Raw genomic sequence first — 19,205 nt, forward strand, 5'->3', positions numbered from 1 at the left:
CCTACTGGGGGTTAATGGAAGGCCTTGCTAAAGTGCCACGAGGAACCTGCCAGTCGCCATACGCGGCGCCGTCCCGAGGAAATTAAAAATCAGGGACCATATGCCGCTCGGCACGGGTCTGGAGCAGCGTTTGCATCTGCCCCAGCGGCCCCGGGAGGGGGGCAGGTGGGATGCTCGCTGCCCCAGAGGGGATGGGGGGTCAGAACCCAGCAATAACTCCCCTCCATCCCCCCCTCTTTCTTCCTTCCCGGCACCGAGCGATGGGGAAATGAGGGGATCCGAGGGGAAGGATGACACATGTTCAGCCCAACCCAGTGGCAGAGCAGCCGGGGAGGCAGAGCCAATAGCTGCTTTTCATGCTCAGTGAGTCCGTCCACCTCCACCCCCCCCCCTCTTCCTCGAGTCCTTAAGTTGCAGCTTTTAACTACCTCGGTGTTCAAAGAAAATATGATGCTCAGCGTGAACAGAAGGAAGAGCCTGCTGACAGGTAGACAGCATGGACACTGATCCCGGCAGGGCCGGCTGCTGAGAGAGGTACGTGCCTTCCAAGGCAGGGATCCGAAAGCAATCACATTTGGGATGCAAACTCAGAGCAGACTTTAATTTTCCAGCAGGGGGAATATGGAAATCTGTCTCCCTCGAAATGATTCATCCCCCCCCCCCCCCCCCGTCCTCTCCCCATCCTTCCCAGCACAAACCACTTTGCTGCAGTCTCTCCGTCTGGGTGTCTCCACGTTGGGGGTTTTTGTGTCCCCTGCGTGCGCCGGGGTGGGGAGAGGGGGCTGAGGGAGACCTGGGGAGAGAGGAAGGAGAGAGGGTGGTACCCACGGGGTTGATGGACCCTGGGGAATGGCAGGGTGGCTTGTGCCAGAGGAGCCCCTGCTCAGCACGTGGCTTCTTGGGATGCAACCAGGGGCTCCCCAAAACGGGTGCCTTTCCCCCCATAAGTGTCAGGCACCTGGTATTCCCAGGGGAGGGAGGGAAGGGGATGGGGGGAGGCAGTGGAGCAGGGACATCAGCAGAGTTAATCTCCCCTCTCCCAGGGCTTTCTGCTCAAGGAGGACCCTGAGCCAGAGCCGTGTCCATCTCTGAGGCTGCTCTGGGCTGGGGAGAGGGGAGGAAGAGAGGCCTGAGCCTGAATGAAGGATGCCCTTCTGTGCACTAATGCTAATTGTGTGAGCCAGGGCTGTTGTTTCTGTGTTGGGGGAGACCCTCTCCTTTTGGCTGGGGGGTATCTGACCTGCTGCTTGGCTGTTACAGCTGGAGGGTCCCTGACAAATGTCCGGGTGGCATCTCTCTGGGGAGGCAGAGGGAGGTGGAGATGTCCCCAGCCTGGCAAAATCCCTTGTCTGGCAGTAAAAGACAGGGGCTTCTCTCCCGTCGCCGTGCGGGGGGTGTTCAGGGCTTGCTGCCCCCAGGATTTCTGTGTAATTCGGTCTCACATTTATAAACACTGAGCCGTTTTCTCAGACGTGTCAAGGAGAATTAAAAAGGGGGGGAATTGTGGGGATCCCCCCGGCAGGATCTGCCTGCCTCCTGGGCAGCTCGGAAGAACTTTTTTGGTCTTGAGAAGCAGAAAGCAGCCGCCGTGTGTGTTCTCTGCATAACTCAGCCTTGATCTGCCCCGTCCTGGGGACGGGCTCGGAGCAGGGACCTGAGACCAGGGCTGCTCCCAGCCAGCCATTTCCCATTTTCCCCACCCTCCCCGGTGCCGGAGCTGGTTCCTGTGGCTCCGCCGGTATAAATATTGAATAACAAACCCTTTCTGGAGATGATGCCATCAGGTGGCGCCTGGGAATAGGCAGCGTCGCCGTGGGAGTCCGGCAAGAAAACACTTGTTGCCGTGAGGTGCACGTTGCACGGGGCACGGGGACTACGTGGCACCCAGAGCCACTGGCCACTGGCCACCCAAACCCACACCTCCGGCCCCTCCAGCTGCTGGGAGGTGGCACAGAAAAGGAGCAAAGACTTTCTGCAGGAGCTGGGAGGGATGTGCGGAGCAGCCGGGGCTGTGGAGATGGGAGGATAAGCGTGAAAAGCTTTTTTCCCTCAGCTCTGGCACAGAAAAGTGTGATTTTAATTATAGAGTATTTCTTCAGATTTAGCCGTGTCTGGCACGTGGCTTCAGCCCTGTAACCCCCTTGGCAGGCTTGGCTCCGGGCAGGCAGTGTGACACGGGTCTCCCAGGGAGGCTGCCCAAGGTAAAAAGTTTCTGTGCATCCCAGAGATATTTTTTACGCTCAGGAACACTTTTATGCTCAGCCAGATGCGTGGGGGGCAGAGCAGAACGTACCTACCCCTTTTGTCTTGAGGAACCTGCTGCTCCTGGAGCGGGGCTGCTCCAACCTTATAACACCCAGAACTGAACCATCCCGAAGGCCAGAGAGGAGCTGGGCTTGGACAACCTCCCCAGCCACCCCAAAGGCCAGAAAAGAGCTGGACTTGGACAACCACCCATCCCAGGGACCCCGTGAGGTCCACCAGGAGGGAGAGGATGGGTCCCGGGACTTGGGGACAGCATGGGGCAGAGGCAGCTGGGTGGCAGCCGGGACAGAAGCCCACTGGCCACCTTCCAGCCTGGCTACCTCTGTAGGGTGCTGCTCCCCATTTCCAGGGTCAGCGAGGGTTTGTCACCCCCTTTCCCAGGACAGACACAGCCCGGAGCACAGCCCAGCCCTCAGGGATCACCTCAGGGATCACCTCCCACGGACTTCAAAGGCAGGGCAGGCTTGAGAGGACAAAGAGAAGCCTTGTAACTCGTAATGCCTGGGGACCTTAGGAGGTACATAACTTGTTTTCAGGGATCCCAAACGCAACAGCATTTCTGCAGCCTGGCTTATGCACACAGAAAACAGAAGCTGAGGAAGCAAAGAGCTGCTCAGAGTAAAGTAGGAGCATCCAACATCAGGGTTTGCATCCAGTTTCGCTAAACTGGATCCCGTGCAACTTCCACTTGGAGACAAAAAAAATCCCAGGCACAATCCCAGCTCGGAGGCTGGACAAGGCAGCAGGGATTTGGGAGCAAGAAGGTTGTCTGCTGTGACTGAGCCGTGTAGTGGCTGGACCAGCACCTTTTGGTGCCCTCCAAGCCACGGGGCCAGTGTGCCCCGCTCGGGCAGGGCCAGCTCTGGCACTGGGTGGCTCATCCCATGGGTGCCAGAGGCCGGTGGCATCGCTGGGGCTCTCTGTGGGGTGTGATGTTACCAGCAGCAGCCCCGGCTCCAGCGCAAGGGAGCACGTCCCCTGTTAATCAGCATTTAATTAAAGGACATGCTGACATTTGGAAATCAGAAACAACTCTCCTGTGTGGGCTGCCTCTCTCTGCTGCTCGCCTCTTCTCTGAATCACTCCCTGACATTTTGCCAGATTAGGATGTGACTCTCTCTCTCTCTCTCTCTCCCTCCTTCCTTATAAAAATAAATTGAAAAAGAGATGCAAAGCCACCGCTGCTCCTCGGGGAGAGGACGTGGGGACAGGGTTTCGCTGGGGAAAAACACCCACTCTTGCTGATGCTGCACTGGTGTCCTACCAAGACCCCGACTGCGGGGCAGGGTCTTCGTCTGGTCGTCACCGCAGGGATGCTGAGGCAGGGGGTGCCCACTGTGTTGGCGAGGGGCAACTGGTCCTCCCTCTCCAAAACCACACAGAGAGCCAGGTGGGCATCACAGGTCCCCACACCAGCCCCAGGTGATGTGCCCAAAGGGATGAAAAGCAGACGGTGTGATTGCCTTGCAGGGGAAGAGGGAGTCCCAGCAGTGGCTGGCCCATCGGGAGCAGGTTGGACCCGTGAGGAGATGGGGAGATGTTCAGCACCTCCGCCTTGGAGCAGACCCCGCTCCCCTTGTGTGGACCCACCTCCCCCTCATGGCTGGACCCCCAGCTCTGGGGTTGGTGGGCAATCTCCCTCACCCATCCCTGGCCCCATGCATTACAGGAGCCGTGGCACAGCAGCATCCCGCCTGCGCCGAGGTGCCCCCCGCCTCCCGCACCTTCTGCTGCTCTTGAAACGGGGCCAGCGATTCTGTTTATCTGTTAGCCCATGCCAGAGCTGGTAAAATGCAAACAGCAGTGAGGGATGGGGGAGGAGGAGGGGTAGTGGGGGGGAACCCTCACCGTTCGCTTCCCCTTGGCTGCTCATTTCAACCTTCTTTCAAGCAGAAATTACTCACATTAATCAAGAGTGAGAATGTGTTTGCAGCCCTGCAGATTTGGCAGCGCGGAATCAAATTCCATCAGTAGCAGCAGGAGGACGGGAGCCTGTATCTCTGCTGTGCACAGCCTAATAGAGCCATTGCCAGAGGAAATTGGATCTGAGAGCTCCCCTAAATTAATCTACCCTTTAAAAAAAATGCCAGGAGATCTACATGACAAATGAGCGCTCGCGACGGAAACTGATGCAAACATCCAGCACATCCGACCAGGGCCAACATCTGCATGGGAAGAGGCAGACGAGCAGCCCCGAGGAGCAGGGCTTCTCTGCAGCCAGGGCAGAGCAGCCCCGAGGGACAATTCAGGCCACGAGAGCTGCTGGGGCAGAGGAGAGCTGTGAAACCATCACGCTGCCACGATAAGCCCCTCTCCTCTCCTCCTCCCAGCAGGCAGGAGATGTGCCGGAGGCTCAGAGCTGCCTGCATCCCATCTCGAGGCGTGGGGCTGTGCCGTGGGGCAATGAGGAGCACCCCTGGAGAAGCCCAGTGGGGCAGAGCCGGGGCCGTGGGGCAGCACCAGGTGCTGTGGTGCCGGGTCCCATGGCCGTGGTGGCAGTGGGGCAGGTGGAGGCTCTTGGGGTTCTGGCTGCTCCGCGCCGCAGAGCCGGGGCGCAGGTGCCGCAGCTCGCTCGGCTTTAATAGAGCTGCTGCTGCTCCAAGGTGATTGCTACTTTATTGGCTTATTTTTAGCCACGCGGCTGAGCTGAGAGTAAGATGGATGGGGCTTGTCTTGGGCGAGACTTTTGCTTGCGGTAGGAGCCCCGGTGCGGGGTGGGAGTGATGGCTTTGAAAGCTGCCTTCAAAACAGAGAGGGTGAAGCTGGTGCAGAGCAGGGAGACCCCATTCCTGCCCCGGGATTGGTCCATAGGGTGGGCATGGATGGGGCCATACCAGGTATGAGGCCAGGATGAGTCGCTGGGGGACGGCTGCTGCTGGTCCCCTCTAATGGGGGACCCCCAATACGCTTTGCTTGCAGCATCCCCTGGTAAAATCCGAAGACCCACGTGGTGCCCTGAGGGTCTCCCATCCTGGGGGTCTGTCTTCTCGCTGGTGTTTCTTGGGAGCAGTCAGACAGAGGGAATGCTGCTGATCCCGGGCTCTATGTTCAGCCAGGTCCTCCCTGGGGAAGGGCTGGTCCCCAAAGCTGGTCCAGGCAGCGCCCATGGGGTGAGCCCCTCTGCACCACACACCGCCCTGCTCTCCGTGGCCCCTGCACCCCTCTCTCATTTTCCAGCCACAGGCAATGGAAAGCTTTAGCATCTTTGCTCCGCTCTCAGCAGCACCCAGTGATGGAATCTTCACCTTTGTTTCCCAGGTTTATTAACTCCCTGTCCCTGTACGTGTGGACTGAGCAGGGCCAGGAGGCAATGAGACGTTTCCAGTGCTGCCTCAGCACTGGTCCCAGTTTGGAGCAGGGAGAAACAACGCCTGGCTGGGATGGGTGCAAGGGATGGGTGTAAGGGATGGGTGTGAGGGATGGGTGTGAGGGATGGGTGTAAGGGATGGGTGTAAGGGATGGGTATAAGGGATGGATTTGCTTTGGCCAAGCTGGTCCAAGCCGTTTTGAGGAGCCAAGCAGTGTCCATAGCACAACCCTTCACTTCTCTCTGCTCCAGAGGAATCCCCCCGCGGAGGGAAGTGCCTTGCTCTGTGCACGGGCTCCAGGACACTGCATGTGAGTTATGTTTGCAATCTAAGTTGGGTTGTGTCATTGCAACTGGGTAAATGAGGCTTTCCGTGGTGATTTTTTGCTCCTGGAATAGATGCACTTCTGTGGGGCTTCGTTGCAGGAGGTTTGTTCGATTGCCTACAGAAAACAAGCTGCCAGGTGCCAGGATATTATGCCAAGGGGAAAGTGAAATACCTGGGTGGGCAGATAAGGAAGAGCGTGAACTCATTTTAAACAAAAAAAAATAATAATCATCAGGCACGTGTGGACAGTGTGTGGTGATAATTGTGTGTCTCTGCCTCCCCCAGTATGGTGGGACCCGTGCTGCCCGGGGCGCGGTGCCCGCCTGTGCCAGCACACGCGTGTGACACGCAGCCCGCTGTGCCCCGGTGCTGCCGGCCGGCGTGGCAGGATCTGTGGCCAGCAAGGCCGCAGGGAATATTGATTAGTTTTACAGTGTAACCTGACAGAGCCTATTCTGGTGATGTAATGAAGACGGATGATCCCATCCCCTCGCCACGGTGCTTTGGGGAAGGGGAAAATTATTCACCGCATCCTGGAGGGATGCTCCGCGGTCCTCGGTGCCTCGCTCTCTGCCTTATCTAATTTCCACCTCTCTTGCTGTATTTTTCCTTCTTTACATCCTTATGGCTCTCTGCCTCCCCTTGTCCCAGCACCCCACCATCTCAGCTGGAGCCGGGAGGTGGATGTGATGCTCATGCTGGGAGGCAGCTGAGCCTGGTCCAGACCTTTTAGGGTACAGACCTCGCTGCTGGGATGAGCTGGGAGAGGACTTGTTGCAGATTTTGGTTGCCAACAGAAGAAAGCTCTCCCTCTGGGGCTCACCACAGCCAGAGTCATGACCCAGTCTCACACCACAGCTTACCTCTCCCTCCTCCTCTGTTTCCATTCCCTATTTCTTGCTCTTCATCCCCTGCTTTTGTCTCCCCAGTGAGTGCCCACCCTCATGTGCGTCTCCTCCTCGGGGCTCCTGCCATGGCCAGGGCAGGCCAGTGGCCCCGAGTGCCCTCTTGCCAGCCCAGCTTGCTGCAAACACATCCCAGCTCCAACACGGGGAGGGGGGAACACCCCAGAGCATCCCCGCTGGGAAACCCCCTGTGTGAGTCCCCTCATCCCGGGACCTGTTCAATGTCAATGAAGTGCAGCTCTATGAGGTTGATGAGCTCCTTTCACAGCCCAGTCTGAGCGTTTTGGAAACCACAGGCAGAGCTTTTTCCTCCCCTGACCAGCAGTTGTGAATCCATCTATATGGTAACACCAGGCTCAAGCATTCGCATGCCAGAAGGCAGTTATGTACAGTCATAAAAATGATTTAAAATTGGTCAAGGCTTTAAAAGAAAAAAAAAATAATAAAATAAGCAAGCTCATATATTATGAGGTCTTTATTTCTCTTTTAGCTTTTACCCTTTAGGATTCGTGTTTTCAGGCTTTTTTTCCACAAACAACACAGTTGGAAATGCTAAACCATTTTTATATAAGAGCTGAGAATCCTCCAGAATCACAGGGCTGCAGGAAGGAAAAAAAAAAATACCAACTGCTGTAATGCACGAGATACAATCTCCAGAGCTGCCAGCACCCTCTGCAAAGTAACCATCTCCCACTACATCTTCAGAAACCTGACGGGTCTCACTGCTCTCTTCCATCTCATCCTCATCACTCCCCAGAAGGGATCCTCTGGTCTGACCCAATGCAGGTGATGCCCAGCCACTCCCTCGCATCCAGCTGAGCTCCAGCCTAGGAAAACCCTGGAGAGAAGATTTCCAGGGATGCAGAGCCCCAGTGATTAACTGCAGCCCCTATTTTAAAACTTTGAGCCTGTTAAGGCTGTTTTGGGGTGGGATCTCTGGTGTTCCCATCAATGCCCTGTGCACCATCCAGTCAACTTCTTTGAGATGCCAAATAAATTCTTGTAAAACCAAGGGGGAAGTCGTTCTCTAACAAACCCACGGTGCCTTTCCAGCCTCATGAGTCCCCTCATGGTGGAGGGATTACTCTTTTTCTCAGCTAAGGGAACTAATTTAATAAATAGTGCAACTCCCTCGTGAGCAGAAAACTGGTTGCAGCATAAGGAAGGAGAGGAAACCACAGTGCTCCATAATTTTAAAGAAAAGACATCTAAAAATAAGACACCCCAGGCACCTGCCTGGCTGTTACTGGATGTTTCGGACCCAATGATGAACATTTTTCTGGTCTGCAGTCCTTCCACCAGCCCTTTGCCAGCCCAATTTTTTGGGTTGCTTTTGGGGAAGAGCTTTGGAGGGCCAACCCCAGGCGGCGAGGAGCACATCCTCACATTTCACAGCCACCTTTTCCTCCTGCTCACGACTTCAGCCCAACATCTGGCCAAGTTGTGTACCACGGGCAAAGCGAACGTCGCTGCTTATGCCAGGCCAGGCTGACAGTTCCTGTGAGATCAACCCCACGAGCATCATTTCTTGGTGAGAGCTCGCTCACAAAGGCAAGAAATGGAAGCAAATCTTACATGACACGTTTATTTTTGTCATCTATTTATTAGCTCAGAGCAAAAGTCCTGCTGCGCTGCATTATGGGGATTATGCAAATGAGGGACATCAAGACAATTAAAAAAAAAAGCCCAAGTGAGCACAATGTCAGAGCCGAGCAGATGCTGAGAGACGGCGCAGCCCTCCCTGGCCTGCCTGCTCCACCAGCCCCGTGCCCACATCCAACGTGTCACCCTGTCCAGATGCTCCTGCTCCTCCTCCAGCTTCATCAGACAACCCAGTCGAGCAGGTCATTAGGCCCATCAGTTAATGAGCTGCCCAACACATCTCCCATAGTGGTGCTCTCCCATGGGGCTTCGTCTGCTGCCCCTTCCCTCTTTGGGGGAAGGATGAGCAGGATGGACCCTACTTCATCCTCATCCCATTCCAGTTTGGGGGAAGAATGCATGGGGTGGAACCTGCTGCATCCTCATCCCATCCCTGTTCGGGATAGGATGTGTGGGATGGACCCTGCTGCATCCCCATCCCATCCCATCCCAGTTTGGGGATAGGATGCGTGGGGTGGACCCTACTTCATCCTCATCCCACCCTAGTTTGGGGGAAAGATGCGTGGGATAGACCCTGCTTCATCCTCATTCCATCCCAGTTTGGGGGAAGGATGCGTGGGGTGGACCCTGCTTCATCCTCATCCCATCCCAGTTTGGGGGAAGGATGTGTGGGATGGACCCTGCTTCATCCTCATCCCATCCCAATTTGGGGGAAGGATGTGTGGGATGGACCCTGCTGCATCCTCATCCCATCCCAGTTTGGGGGAAGGATGCGTGGGGTGGACCCTGCTTCATCCTCATCCCATCCCAGTTTGGGGGAAGGATGTGTGGGGTGGACCATGCTGCATCCTCATCCCATCCCATTTCAGGGCAGGATGTGTGGGGTGGACCATGCTGCATCCTCATCCCATTGCTGGCGCTCACTCAGATCCCCAGACCAATGCAGCCAAAATTAATAGTGAGACTAATCCCAGGCAGAATTTGGATTTACAGCATTGCTGAGGCAGCTCCCCAGAGCACAGAGAGCAGAGAGGGTCCTTGTCCCCTGCAAGGGACCTCCTGACTCCCCAGGGGAGAGCAGCCCACGGCCCCGTGTCCCGGTGTGGGGTGAGGTAATGCTCATGTTGGGTCGGGCGCTGCCGCCGGAGGAGGATCTGGCTCGTTCCACGGGGCTGAAGCCTGGCTAAATCCCCACTGAATCACCCCTTGTTACACTGACAGCTCGGGATTTATGAGAGCTAAAGTGGATGGATAGCAACGAGCAGGGGAAAAGAAAAAAAAAAAAAAAAAAAAAGGTCCCAAATCTGACTTGTCTCCGCTTCCGCGAGCCCCAGAGGACTCGGGATGTGTGTTTGGGGATTTAATCCTGTCTGAACCCTTCTATTTTGAGACAGAGGTGGAGGGAGAGCTTAAGGCAGCTGAAGTGCACGTTGATAGCTGCATCCAAGCATAGCTCCTGCCCCGGCAGCTCCTGGAAGTGGAAAAGAGCCGTCTCCCAAAAGGCTGGGGAAGAGCACGGGCGCTCGGAGCCACAGAGAGATGCAGGGAACAGCCGGGGAAACACGCTTCCATCCTCACTCGGCTAATTACACTCATTAGGGAAGGAACGCTGCCTCCGATTTCGAGCTCTACCAGCTATTTTTAATTTCCCTGCCTGCTGAAAGCACACACCGGTGCGCTTGGGTTGGGTCGGTGTTGTTTTGTTTTTTTTTTTAATTCTTCTTCTTATTCTGATTATTATTTCTGGAAATGGGTCTTTCTCCTCCCAGGTCAGAGGCTCTTTTGTGTCTGCCGGGCTGGGAGACGGGGGCCGGAGACAAAGCAGAAAGGAGAAAGTGGAAGAGAGATGGAGAGATGGGGAGAACCGGCATCCCTGCTCCGGGTGGGGGGCAGGCAGGGGATGGGGGGGGTCCCTGTGGGTACCGGGCACCCACGATGGGGCTGCGTGGGGAAGGGGAAGATGCCAGGGGGGGATGCAGCCCTGCGGGAGGGCTCTCGGTGACCCAACGGGGAGAGAACGGGAGATAATTAATGCACTAACCTCAGATTGGGGTTGCGGGCGGCCGTCCCCAGCCGGCGGCGGGGGGGGGAGGCTTCTCCCCATCACCCCTTCCACCCCCCGCGGGGGGTGGGTGCGCCTTCCCCCCATCACCCCTTCCACCCGCCCCCTCCCGCCCCGCAGCCACACACAGCCACACACAGCCACGCAACCCCCCCTTTACAATTAGGAAGACACCTCTTCGGCACCGCTCCGGAGGCGCCGGGCTTTTGTTCCTTCTCTTCTCTCGGCGGCAAAGCCGGTCTCTCTCCCTCCGCACGGCTGCGCCCAGCGCTCGGCGAGTCCCTAAAATCGCTTCTCGTCATCGCCCCCCCCCCGAAGAACCGCTGAAGTCCCGCGGTTGAGGAGGCAGGGAGGAGAGAAAAAAAAAAGGAGGAAAAAAAAGGAGGAAAAAAAGAAAAAAAGGAGGAGAAAAAGAAAAAAAAGGAGGAAAAGAGAAAAAAAAGGAGGAAAAAAGAAAAAAAAGAGGAGGAAAAAAGAAAAAAAGGAGAAAAAAAAAAAAAAGGAGGAAAAAAGAAAAAAAAGGAGGAAAAAGAAAAAAAGAGGAGGAAAAAAGAAAAAAGGAGAATAAAAGAAAAAAAAGGAAGAAAAAAGAAAAAAAAAGGAGGAAAAAAGAAAAAAAAAGGAGGAAAAAAAAGAAAAAAAGAAGAAGTAAGCCAGCATTTTTCTCTTTCTTTCTTTGTTTGAAGTCTTGCCTGGAGGAGTTGTGTGTGTGTGAGAGGCAGTGGATGGCAGCGGGTGTGCAGGCTGCACGCTCGGGGAACGGGGGGAATTGGGAAGGAGCAGAGGGAACCACACACCGACACCTGCATCCCTCATCCCCCAGCTCCCTGCGCAGGCATCGCCCGGGCAGCTCCCCCCGGGCACTTCCACTCTGCCCCTGCATTTCCTTCCCCAAGAAATTCAAGTCCTTTATCTGCTTATTGTGTATGTTGAGGAGAAAAAAAGAAGAAGTAAGCCAGCATTTTTCTCTTTCTTTCTTTGTTTGAAGTCTTGCCTGGAGGAGTTGTGTGTGTGTGAGAGGCAGTGGATGGCAGCGGGTGTGCAGGCTGCACGCTCGGGGAACGGGGGGAATTGGGAAGGAGCAGAGGGAACCACACACCGACACCTGCATCCCTCATCCCCCAGCTCCCTGCGCAGGCATCGCCCGGGCAGCTCCCCCCGGGCACTTCCACTCTGCCCCTGCATTTCCTTCCCAAAGAAATTCATGTCCTTTATCTGCTTATTGTGTATGTTGAGGATGTGTTTATGTATGTGTGTGTGATATATATATATATATATATATTTACATCCATTCACACCATGTTGTAGCTGATGCATGGCACTTGCTTGCCATAGTGATATTCTTGTCAATATATCTGTGATCAGCTGGAAAAAAAAAATTCTCTTTGTTTTAGGTGAGAATAATCACCAAAGAGTCAAAATTCACTAATATATGGCTGTTTGTGAAGATGTCTCTATATATATATTCACGTGTATTTACGTTACTTAGGTTGATACACAATTACATGCAACACACGTTAACGTACTTATGGGCTAAATTGCATTAAGCTCTTTAACTGTTGGATTTCGGTGTGAAGTGTGCACTTGTGTGAGTGTTCCCCTGAATTCATATAAGTTGGTGTGTATATATATAAGTTTTCTGCCTGGCTCAGGCAGCCACACACGGGAAGTGGGGGTGTTTGTGTAGGACGGGGCACGTCTGTGTGTGTGCAAACACTTTTGCCTCCTTTGTAACGCGTATAAAACCCGCGCCAGCCCCCGATGGCAGGGAAAGAGAAACTCTGCCTGGTGCAGAAGAGCATTTTGCTTTCCGAGAGGGAACCCAAGGGTGAGGAGAAGGTTTGCTGGGGCTTGTGCCTTGCTGGGTATTACTGGATCACGGGGGAACCGTGTCTGAAAAACCCTTCCTCCGGCTGCAAACTTGCAGCTCCCGCAGCGGCGCCGGTACCGGGCACAGAGGAGAGGGGGGCTCTCTCCGATGAGGTAATCCCCAGGAAAGATAAGGGAAGGGGTGCGTGTATGAACCTGAGCGGTGATGTCAGCCAGGGGAAAGGAAATTAATTACTTGGAGGTAGGAATTGCCTTGATTCCGGTGTCATTTGATTCCTGCCCTTATTTCAGACGTGCCGGGGCACTGAAACCAAAGGGACTCCGGCGATGGGATCCGGGGGGGTTGGAAGGGTTTGGGGACACCAAATGGTTCCCAATGGCTGGTGTAGGGGTTTGGGTACCGGCACAGAGATGGGGTGTGTGTGTATGGTTGTGTGTGTATGTGTGTGTGTGTGTGTGTGTGTGCACTCGCCTGTCTGGACTGCGATAGCCCATGAAGGAGAACAATAATTTTTCTCTGCTGGAAGCCTCAGCCTCAGCCACAGCAAGGAGAAGGGAAGGTGGCAGAACCCACCGAGAACCTCTCCAAAGAGCAGGCTGAGGGTGCCCAAGGGATCTGAGGGATGTCCCCTCCTGGTTTCTGCAGGCGTCTGTGTGTCCCCAGGGAGAAGTGACAGACCTTCAGCAGCAGGGCTGGGTGGGACCAGGGCTGGGATGGCTCCAGGCGGAGAGAACAGGCTCAGATATGGGCTTGGGGAACCTTCATACTGTGCTGGTGGGTCTCCCCGTGGGGTTCATCTCCCCCCAGGTGTGGCCATCCCTTGGGAGGGAGCAGTGAGACCCTGCTGCCCCTTCCGGCAGGGTGAGCAATGTAGGAAAGGTCTCCAAAGTGGAAAAGAGGCACTTTTTTTCCACCAGAATTCCTCCTCATGCTAATAGGTGTCACCTTATGTCACGAGTCCCCGATAACTTGTCAGCAGAACATGACACATCTCTGGTAACAGTGAACAACAGGGCCAGCAGCAGACCAAACACAAATGTCTCATGTCTGTGTCACCTTGGACCTGACACAGAGGATGCATCCACGATGCTCCCCAGACCCCACCACTCAAACTGTCCAAACCTGCCTCTGGGCATGGCTGCCACCACTCCCTCTCCAGGGGCTGATCCACGTGCTGTCTCCTGCTCCAGCCCCAGGTTCCCTGCTCTGCCCTTGCACTCTGCCTGTTGTGACGATGGCAGAGGAGAGCCCATGGGCCAGGCTTAGCCTGAGCTCAGCTTTCAGGAGATCTTCCATGGGCTGCCAGCTCAACGCAACCACAGCAGAGACCCTGCAAAGCCCAAAACAAGAGCAAACTTCAGCTCTTGGTGCCCAGACGTGGTTCACCAAACCCCAGGAGGGCGTGAATAGCTTCTGCCTTGCACACGCAGAGGTGCACAGCAGCAGCTCCCATGTGGGTAGACCATCAACCCATCCCGATTCCATCCCAGTCACCCCAGCTGTGGCTAATCCTCTCTAGACAGAAATGAGGAGCACATGGGGAGGATAAACCCACCCCCATGGCTCTGCCAGTATCCCTGCCTTTATCTGCCTTGTCCCACTGGCCTCACTCATGCATCCAGAGGGGAATCCCCAGTGGGAAGCACACCAGTGTCCTGTGTTGCAGCCAGACAGGGTTCCTCAGGACAGCCCAGATGGGAATATCTGCCAGGAATCCTCCATTGAACACACAGGTAAAGTCACACTCTGCCTGTTGTGACGATGGCAGAGGAGAGCCCATGGGCCAGGCTTAGCCTGAGCTCAGCTTTCAGGAGATCTTCCATGGGCTGCCAGCTCAACGCAACCACAGCAGAGACCCTGCAAAGCCCAAAACAAGAGCAAACTTCAGCTCTTGGTGCCCAGACGTGGTTCACCAAACCCCAGGAGGGCGTGAATAGCTTCTGCCTTGCACACGCAGAGGTGCACAGCAGCAGCTCCCATGTGGGTAGACCATCAACCCATCCCGATTCCATCCCAGTCACCCCAGCTGTGGCTAATCCTCTCTAGACAGCAATGAGGAGCACATGGGGAGGATAAACCCACCCCCATGGCTCTGCCAGTATCCCTGCCTTTATCTGCCTTGTCCCACTGGCCTCACTCATGCATCCAGAGGGGAATCCCCAGTGGGAAGCACACCAGTGTCCTGTGTTGCAGCCAGACAGGGTTCCTCAGGACAGCCCAGATGGGAATATCTGCCAGGAATCCTCCATTGAACACACAGGTAAAGTCAGGGGGGGTCAGGGGGATCCGTGCAGCGTGGGGCAGCAGTGCTGGTAAAGGAGGTCATGATTTCTCTTGGTTGTGCCAGTGCAAATTCCCTGTGCGAGCAAGGAAAAGGAGCCTGGGTGGATAGGGGTGGTTAAACCTTCTTCAGACATGGTGCAAAGCCGTGGTGTGAACTCCACCTGAGTGCTGGCTCAGGTCCCTGCTCCTGGCCCAGCAGGGAACCAGCTCTGCGGCTTTGGAGGAACTGTTTCAGCTTGTGTGTGTGATGGTGAAGCGCTTGCAGAGGAGGTTTGGGGTCTGGTTATCCCGATTCCATCCCAGTCACCCCAGCTGTGGCTAATCCTCTCTAGACAGAAATGAGGAGCACATGGGGAGGGTGAACCCACCCCCACGGCTCTGCCAGTATCCCTGCCTTTATCTGCCTTGTCCTACTGGCCTCACTCATGCATCCAGAGGGGAATCCCCAGTGGGAAGCACACTAATGTCCTGCATTGCAGCCAGACAGGGTTCCACAGGACAGCCCAGATGGGAATATCTGCCAGGAATCCTCCATTACACACACAGGTAAAGTCAGGGGGGTCAGTGGGATCCGTGCAGTGTGGGGCAGCAGTGCTGGTAAAGGAGGTCATGATTTCTCTTGGTTGAGCCTCAGTGGATAGGGGTGGTTAAACCTTCTTCAAACATGGTGCAAAGCCATGGTGTGAACCCCCCCTTGAGTGCTGGCTCAGGTCTCTGCTCCTGGCCCAGCAGGGAACCAGCTCTGTGGCTTTGGAGGAACTGTTTCAGCTTGTGTGTGTGATGGTGAAGCGCTTGCAGAGGGGGTAGACCATCAACCCATCCCGATTCCATCCCAGTCACCCCAGCTGTGGCTAATCCTCTCTAGACAGAAATGAGGAGCACATGGGGAGGGTGAACCCACCCCCACGGCTCTGCCAGTATCCCTGCCTTTATCTGCCTTGTCCTACTGGCCTCACTCATGCATCCAGAGGGGAATCCCCAGTGGGAAGCACACTAATGTCCTGCATTGCAGCCAGACAGGGTTCCACAGGACAGCCCAGATGGGAATATCTGCCAGGAATCCTCCATTACACACACAGGTAAAGTCAGGGGGGTCAGTGGGATCCGTGCAGTGTGGGGCAGCAGTGCTGGTAAAGGAGGTCATGATTTCTCTTGGTTGAGCCTCAGTGGATAGGGGTGGTTAAACCTTCTTCAAACATGGTGCAAAGCCATGGTGTGAACCCCCCCTTGAGTGCTGGCTCAGGTCTCTGCTCCTGGCCCAGCAGGGAACCAGCTCTGTGGCTTTGGAGGAACTGTTTCAGCTTGTGTGTGTGATGGTGAAGCGCTTGCAGAGGGGGTTTGGGGTCCGGTCTGCGATGGGAGGGGAAGGACACCTTAGCAGGTCCACTTCCCTCAGCATGGCTTGTAATCAGTGGATTTGGCCCTGATTTATGATGGTAGGAGATGGATTGATCTCTTTTCTTCCTGAGTTTGTGCCCAGGGTGATGTCCCTGGAGTCACCTGAGGCAGGTTTGAGCCCAGGGAAGTGGCTCCCCAGGGGAGGCGAAAGGGCTGGTGTAGAGGTGATGGTCATCCTGCCTTCACTTTCTACCTCTGGACAAAGTGTCCCTGTGCCCCCATGGGGCTCTTCCTCACCTTCCCCCTCTAATTCCTCCATCTCTTTGTTCCCTCTGCCCTAGTCGCTCCTCATCACTGAGCCATCCCCATCAGCCCAGAACTTTCCCTCTCCCTCCTTTACCAACTCTGAGTTGCCAGAAGCCTGAGGGGGCCAGTGCTTGCCCCTCCCAGCAAGGGACCAGCCTTGGGGACACCATCCCTCGTCAGCCCTGTGCTGCTCCAGCAAACCGAGACAGATTCCCCCCCCTCCAGCTTCTGCAGCATCTCCTGCCTCCCAGCCCAGCCTTAATTACAGCTGGGGCTGCGGGAGCTGAAATATCTGTGACCAGGAATGTGCTAAAAGGCCCGGGAGGATCTCGTTAGTGAGTGACTTACCTGGATTCCTGAGTTGTGTTTGCCCTCTCTTAATGGGCTGGGTGGCAAATTGATGGCTAGTTTGCAGGAACAGATCTGGGTCATTATCTCGACCCTTCCCTCTCTCTGTCTCTCTCATCCCTCCACCTTGGAAAATTAAGCTGGAAGAAACAGCAACGCTCCACGGAGTGTGGTGGGACTGAGCTTTGGGGTTCAGCAGCATCATATGGGCTGTGACCTGGGACACACAAGTAATGGTCTTGGGGTTCCCATGGCCAGACGTGCCCCACCAAGGGCAGCTCGGTTCAGGTGTGAGATCTCTGCTGAGGATTGAGTCATTGGGTTGCAGAGCACAGAAGCACCGAGGGGTCAAGCCAAAATGAATTTATTTAAAGTTTTTTTCAGCAAGACGAGGAAAAAAAATCATCTAGGGTTGGAGAACGTTCTGTTTCACCCAGAGAAAAAACTTTCATTACGTTTCCAGTCACCTAAAATACGTATTCTCAGTAAAAATGAAGGAGAGCTGGAAGAGGCACGCTGTTCCAAATGGAAAAGTGGGAAGGAACAGCTGCAACTTCTCAGAGCTGGTTTTGTACCCAAAGCCAACGGGTACAAACTAACTGGATTTGCAGAATATTCCTCCCGGCTCAAACTTGCCTGTTCCAGCAAGAATATTTCTGCACTCCAAAGCAACCTCAGGCACCCATGGAAAAGCCAGTCCTGTGGGAGCCCGGTGCCGAGCTGAGCTGTGCCGGGGCAGCCGGAGCCCAGCTCTGCACATCCTGTCCCCCCCAGCACCTTGCCAGCCCCCCTTTCCCTACACACATCCCTGAGTTAGGGAAAACCAGGTCCTGGAGCACTGGTACCTGCTGGAAGGGGAAAACACATCCCATGGGCTGCCAGGGTGTCGGGGGGAGCAATGTGTGCTCTTCTGGAGAGGGATGGGCTGAGCATCCCTAGGGATGTAAAGCGAAGTGAAGAAGTGGCCAGAAAATGAAAGGATTTCTTTTCTCTCCTTAGAACAAATGGGACCAGTTTTAAGCTGTACTCTGTCTCTTGAAAGCAGCGTGCGATTGAGTGCCCACCTGCAAAAATCAGGACTATTTTGGCCCTTCCTGAGGCTGTGGGTTTCTCCGGGGCTGCTGGTGCCTCCTGCACAGGGAGCCTGGGCTCTGTCTACTCTCTCCTTCACGCGGGGCTGTGGCTGCTGCAAACGGGTGGGTTGAGCACATCCCCCCGTTCTGGCAGGATAAGGGGGCTGTCGACAGTGGGGTCTCGGTGTCAGCCCCCCTCTGTGGGGCAGCAATGGGGAGAGAGGGCTGTGCAGCTTTCCTGAGCTCACCATTAAGGATGCGGTGCCCGATCCGGGCTGTCTCCCACCTCACCTGACCTCCCCTTTTATCGCCTGCAGGAGCTGGGGGATTTATACAGCATTGGGGAAAGATTTGGGTTGCATCTGTTTGTTAAAGCAGCTATCGATACACAATCAGGTGATGAGAAAGCTGATTAAAACCCATAAATAACCCCAGTATTACCCCATCCGTGGGACATGCGGGTGACAGACAGCGTGTGCCTTTAGCTGTAGAGAGCACCGGCACAACAAATGCTCCTGAGCCTCCTCTTCTCCAAGTAGATGTTTCTATAAAGCAAGAAAAAGCCCAACCGTAACAGCTTGGAGGACAAGGTAATGCATGCTGAAGGCTGGGAAATGACATTGTTACAATGACAAATACTCTCCGAATACCCAATTCATGATCCTGGGCGCCTTATAAATGTGATTAGTAGATCTAATCTTGCTGTGCTGGAGCCAGTTGTCAAGACAGCTTGGAAATGGATCGTTGCCCAACTCTGACTTCAACTGCTCCCCAAGTTCTAATAGTTCATGCTGAAAAACTGAACAAGAGTTGGGTCCCGCATGTCCTGCCAGCCTGTGGCTGGGGAGAGAGGGGGGGGAACTGCTGATGGTCCCCTAAAAAAGAGGTTGATTGCACCTTCTTGGGCTGCAAGAGTATAGATCCCTGGGGAAAAGGAAATCCTTTAGGTGTACCCAGCTTGGCAGGTCTCTGTTCTTCAGTATTAGTCCATCCATCCATCCTTTCCATTTCAGTTGTGGGGTGTGTATTATTTCCCCCCACCCTGCAGCTGGGATGGGGGCAGCCATGTCTCACCTCTCCCCCAACCTGAGACATGGGCAGGGAAGGAAGGGATGAGCCCTGGGAGAAGGAGAAGGGGAAGCAGCATGGAGAGCCCTTGGCTCCAGGGAGGCTTCCCTTAGTGCTGTCATTTTGGGGACTCTCACTTTGGGCACTGTCATGTGGGCACCCCAGGGACCTGCCTGCTCCCAAGGTGATGCCCACACATGCTTCTCTGGGAGCTGCCAGGCTCAGGGCTTTCTGCAAAGCAGCTGGAAAGGCAGGAGAATAAGATTTCCAAAAGCACTCAAGTGCTTTTGGGTAGCTGGGATGAATTCCAGCCAGGTTGTCACGGCATCCCAGTGCTCCCCCGGGACTGGCAAAACCAGGCTAAGCCCCAAGTGCCCCCAGCTCCTGAGGGAGCGTGGCAGGGAGCTTGCTGATGGCAGCAAAGGACTTTTTAAAGCACCGCTCCAAGTGCTGTGAGTCTCTAAGGTGCTTTTGATGCCTTTACCCAGG

The 19,205-nt window shown here is 55.0% G+C and overlaps 1 long non-coding RNA gene across 1 annotated transcript in view; it reads left to right on the plus strand.

Moving 5' to 3' along the window:
• Positions 1 to 447: 447 nt before the first annotated feature.
• LOC106895785 overlaps positions 448 to 19,205 on the plus strand; it is a 36,530-nt gene continuing 17,772 nt past the window's right edge. Inside the window, exon 1 of the long non-coding RNA XR_001413511.1 lies at positions 448 to 534. This is a non-coding gene — a long non-coding RNA (uncharacterized LOC106895785). The remainder of the gene's footprint in view (positions 535 to 19,205) is intronic.

Source organism: Calidris pugnax, unplaced genomic scaffold (genome assembly GCF_001431845.1).
Source record: "Calidris pugnax isolate Ruff unplaced genomic scaffold, ASM143184v1 scaffold215, whole genome shotgun sequence".
In the NCBI taxonomy this organism is placed as follows: Eukaryota; Metazoa; Chordata; class Aves; order Charadriiformes; family Scolopacidae; genus Calidris; species Calidris pugnax.